The sequence below is a fragment of the Parasteatoda tepidariorum genome, chromosome 2, assembly GCF_982258835.1.
Source record: "Parasteatoda tepidariorum strain Cologne lab strain chromosome 2, Ptep-v5.0, whole genome shotgun sequence".
NCBI lineage: Eukaryota > Metazoa > Arthropoda > Arachnida > Araneae > Theridiidae > Parasteatoda > Parasteatoda tepidariorum.
This window is the reverse complement of record NC_141756.1, coordinates 31,379,881-31,385,304: the sequence shown is the minus strand read 5'-3', so window position 1 is coordinate 31,385,304 and position 5,424 is coordinate 31,379,881.

Here is a 5,424-nt window from a genome sequence, read left to right as displayed (position 1 = left end):
AAGCTTATTCTCACTGCAAGACTAAGAGTTTCGAATATGTGAATCGCATATGCGATCGCAAAAAAATGTGATTTACGCATGCGTGAGTAATTCACTTTGCGTAGCTTCTAAGCATTTGCGTGCACTAAGAGAGATAGAGAGATTATCAGATCGGATATATTGCATCGGCGATCGGTCCCGCAGTGGACTGATCGTCAAGACACGGTTCCCAGCAGATCACCGAAGTCAAGCATCACTGGCTGCGGTCAGAGTGCGGGTGGGTGACCACTTGAATCAGTCTGCGTAGAAACCGAGGGTGTGTGGTATTGGTCCTCGTTAAACTGTTCTACCGTAAAGTGCTCGACTTCGCTTGCAGGTCGTCGGGCTACCGAAGCGAGGGTGCCATCCCCTCTGTAGAGGATAAAAATTGTGAAGGCATGTCTTCGGATCATCCTCGGGGATTTTTCCCAGACCGTCGCCAATAGCCCATTGTGCAGCTCTAGTACGACGTAAATGAACTACAACAGCATCGGCGATCGAAATGGAAGTCAGAAGTAGTGGCATAGAGAAGTCATGGAGTGTGGAAAGTCATAGGAGAAGGAAGTGCGTTAGTTTCTGCCTTGATTTTAAAATAGATATAAAACTTAAGTTAGGAAACTGGAACTGAAAACTACATTTAACATGGATATAAAGAAAACTTCATGGAAATTTAAAAGAAATATTTCTGAGTAGTAAGTTCGAAAAGTATTAAGAATGGGGAAAATATCATAGTGCTTTCCTATACAATTGAGGATGGGGGGTCAAGACATGGAACCGGTCATCTCCCCAGATGGCGTATTTGAACGTTGTGAACCCGAATTGCATGCAGCTCTGAAATAATTTCCCAAGTTTTCAACATTGTCTTGAAGCTGTCTCCTAGTTTCGTCCACGACAGGCTGTTACGGTTTGGATGAACACTTTCTTCTCATAAGCTACTTATTCTTCAAACTATACTCTATGCATCATGTAAGGATTATATCCACCATCTCTAAACTACATCTGAAATGTTGAAGATGCGAATAAGAGCCTGATTAGTTAAATGTACTTGAGAGGGAAAAACTCGCCAATCTCGAATGCATCTCAAAAATTGTTAAAGTATTTGCGGTGTGAATATGGACAGTTACTTCTGTCTTACTAAACTGCCTGATCAGTGTTTTACATGTTTTATGTTTTGTTGCCTTTTTTCGCTTGCCTTTTTTTTTTCAGATTTCTTTTCTTTGTAACTCGCCTTGCCTTGTAAATAAAATAAAAATGTTATCAACACCACAGGCCTCCTAGGGCACAAGTTTACAAAGCAGTGAATACTTATCAAGTATGTGAATTTAAAGATACAAACGAGAATCTTATTGGTGGTTTTTTGTGAAACAATATCAGGTTCTCTCTTAAATGCACGGATTTTCACGGAAATATGACAATTTAATAAGTGAAATATATTTCCCCGCGAAATACTTACCAATCAGGTTTTTTTTCTCTCCTCAGGCATCAGAAGAGTGGTAGGTACTTCATTAACGTCGCACTAGAGCTGCACAATGCCAACGATCTGGGAAACATACCTGAGATCCGAAGACCTGCCATTGCAATTTTGATCCTCTGCAGAGTGAATGACTCCCCTGTTTTGGTAGCCCGACGACCTGCGTGCGATGTCGAGCACTGTACGGTAGAACAGTTTAACTAGAACCGATACCACGCAGCCTCGGTCCCAATGCAGGCAGATCAAAGTTTTCACCCACCTGAACACTGAGCATTGCCAGTGATGCTTGATTTAGGTGCTCTACTGGGAACCACGTCTTTACTACCAGTCCACTGCTGGTAACCGTATTCGGTAGGAATGCCCCTTCACATTGATTTCGATTCCCTTAGACGCGTGTGCGAATGTTTTGAAACTACATATTAGATAAACTGCTCTGGTATGCGCGAATCATATTTATCTCTATATTATAGGGTCTGTATTATAGGATTATACTGTTCCGTTTCCTTTGCTAGTGGAGAAGATGTCTCATACTTTCGGCATTTTTCCTAAAATAGATACGTACACCGAACATTTTTATTTTCACCATATTAAAGTGCTCAAATCTGGAAATCGAAAAGCATTTTATTAAATTTTATTTTATATTATTATATTCACACATTAGTCTACAATGCTTGGATTTTTTTTTTCGTCCGTAGGTGGCTACGAACTTCACACAGTTTAGAAGCAAAGGAGGCAAGCTATACTGTCACAATTACCGTGGCATTATACTTATTAGCGTGGCATCCAAGATCTTCTACAACATTTTATTCCGCAGACTTCTTCCCTATATTGCGAAAATTATGGGAAAATACAAAAATACCTGTATGGTTTCATGAATGGAAAATATACTGTTGACCAAATACACTCGCTTAGATAAATCCTTGAAAAGACAAATATGGAGTAGATACTTACCATCGCTTTGTAGATTTTAAAGTCGCCTACGACTGTAATAACAAGAATGAGCTTTTCGAGGCAATGCGTGAATTTCGAATCCCACCGAAACCTACAAATCTGGTCAGAATGACTTAGCGAAGTGTTTAATGTCAAATTAAGCTTATGTCTAATACATCAGAATTTTTCTATACTGAGGTAGGTCTCAGACAAGAAGAGTGGACATGAGAAAAAATGGACATGAAAGCTGGAGATGGACATGAAAGCTTTGGGAGTGAATAGATGAAGAAATCTAGCTTCAAGTCGAACTGCCAGGAAAAGATATACTGAGAATGCCTTGGCCTGCACTAGGCTGTAGTGCCGTTAAATAAGAATATGTATCTTCTTACTATCATTTTAAAGAATGCCGAGTAATGGCAATTAAACTTAAAATAACAACATTGTTAGTGACCGTTCTCACTGCATATGTAATCTTTTCGCAGGCAAAAAAAGAAAAAATAATAATAATAATAATCTCCCCGTAAATAAGAAATTGATTGGTGAAATATATTTGTCTCTCAAATTGGGTTCCATTCACGTGCAGTGATAATTATTTCGCAAAAATTTTGTGTAATCAAACGAAATTTAAAGAACTACAAAAGCTAAATACGAAATAAAGATCGGACACAAAAACGCAATTTTTACATACATAAACGTAAGTGTTGAGAGGATAGCCGTAAGTTAAGCGAATTTACCGTTTAGCCAACCGCACCAAAGCCTTAAGTTTTATTCTATAAAGGTCTTTTAACAGCCCACCCAATTTAGGGTTTGCGACTATCAATAAACCCGTTGCTTTGTAAATTTGAACCAAATCCAGAAGACAAGGGAACTCTTGTATCAAGTATTAAGAAGAATATTTGTCTTCGTAGAGGACTTTTGATGGAACTAACCAGCACTTGCGTTACATGAAAAGTAAAACCCCGAAAACCTCCCAAGTTTAGCTTGTGTTCTAATTTATCCTAAATGGCATTGTATGGCTTTCAGATCGGGGTTATGGTGAAATGATCAGTCCAGGTGCAAGCTTGATGTATGAATACAGTAGTTAACCTACTGGAATAGAAATGCGCCTAACCGAAATATTGTCATAAAGTTGGAAGAGCATTATTTAAAATGCCCTCATACATCTCAAAGTTCATATTACTAGCCACAGGAACTAAGAGACTAATCAGACCAAACTCTGTAAAACATGATGATTTAAGTGGATGTCCACGCATTTTTTTTTTACCAGAAAGTGAATTCGCAGCAAAACATCTATCATGTTTTAATGTTTCAAACAATTTCAATTCAATTTGACCACCGCGTCATTTCTTGAGTCTCATTATGTATCATCAAATACATATTATGGCTAAAAGATAAAGTGGAGAGTTAGATTGATTGAATGGGTCGTTTCTTGCAAACGAATATAAATTCGTTTCATATTAACGCGGAACAAATTATTGAATTAATACTAATGACATGTGTTACATACTTAAATAATAAACCCATCTTTTAATTGTTGCATTTGACATTGAAAAATAAATGGTTGGTTGGTTGGTTGGTGTCGTATCCTCTATTGAATCATATTTCATGGTGTGCTTGAATAGTTTTTGTTATTTCTATGGCATTAAAAGAATACAAATCCTCTTCTGTGGGGTAGTTTAAGAGGTGAGGGCCTGCAGCGACTGCAGGGCAGTTAAAAACATGATATGGTGTCAGTTCCACATTAAGACAAAATAAATGAATACATTATTATAAAAAATAAACTAGATGACTCGTGGAAAAGTCGTCAGTATAGGTTAAATAGTATATCAATTTTAGGGACATGAAAAATTTTTGCGAGATTAATAAGAAAACAAAAAAAAAACAGTTTTGCCGTTCTTTTTCTGCGACTTCTTATTCCATTTTAAATGAGAAAAATGGCCCAGAGAAACACCCGGAAAGAAATAAAATTTAAAATTTGGTAATAAAAATAAATAAAGAAAGTTTGAAGTTATATTGTTGGTGAGTTTCTCGATTCTGGATACAGCTCGAAATACGTGTTTCAGAAAATGGACGAAATTCAATTTGCGTCTTAGGTAAATGAACACACCTCGAATTGTGATTTATAAGTGACGCAGACGAAATAATTTAAGATTCCGCTTAGTTTCTTATTTCATTGAATGTTCTAAAAATATCAACGATTTGAGAAGAAAAATGAGGATGAGGATTGATGCGTTCTTCAAAGGGAATAAGACAATTTTTTCATCCCATTTTCAAATTATTGCACAGTTTGTCAACAACCTGTACGTTTGATTAAGACAATTCTGAAAACATTATTTTATATTCTTTATCTGATGCACCGTTACTTTTTGACAAACTTTGAAAGCAATTTTGAAATTTCTGGAGAAGAAATGCATTGGCTTCCTAAACAGAACACAGAAAATCCTCTTTCATGTTCCGTTTTCCTTAAGTTCATTATTCTAACCGTCGGTTACTTTCGGGTTCGTTTTATATGTGGTTCTGAGAAACAAAACTTATATTTTCTTACAATTCCTTAAAATAAATTCATTGATTAAAATGTGTCTAGATTTTTTCAAGTCTTTTTACACTTTAATTATTTCCGTTAATATTTAACTATTGATCAAATTAATTTATTTGATATAATAATTTTCCCAAAAATTTTGTAATTTAAAGTTTTTTTATAAAGCAAAAATTATAAGATGGCGTCGCTCTTGTAATTAATTTAGTAGCGTATCTTAGCATATAAAAAGCTTCATATTTAGATGAAAAGTTTTTGCTTTTAATTTCATGAATTTACCAATCGGAGACCTTAAACAATTGAAAATATGCATTTCTCTTTCATTTTTATTGCAATTAACAAGAGATTTCAGAAAATTGCTATCTTGTTTGAACTCTAAATAGAAACCAAATAATTCACTGCATTTTTTTTTAAAGACATTTATTTTGTGCAAAAATAATTATTTTTAATTTCCTATAATTTTGAAACT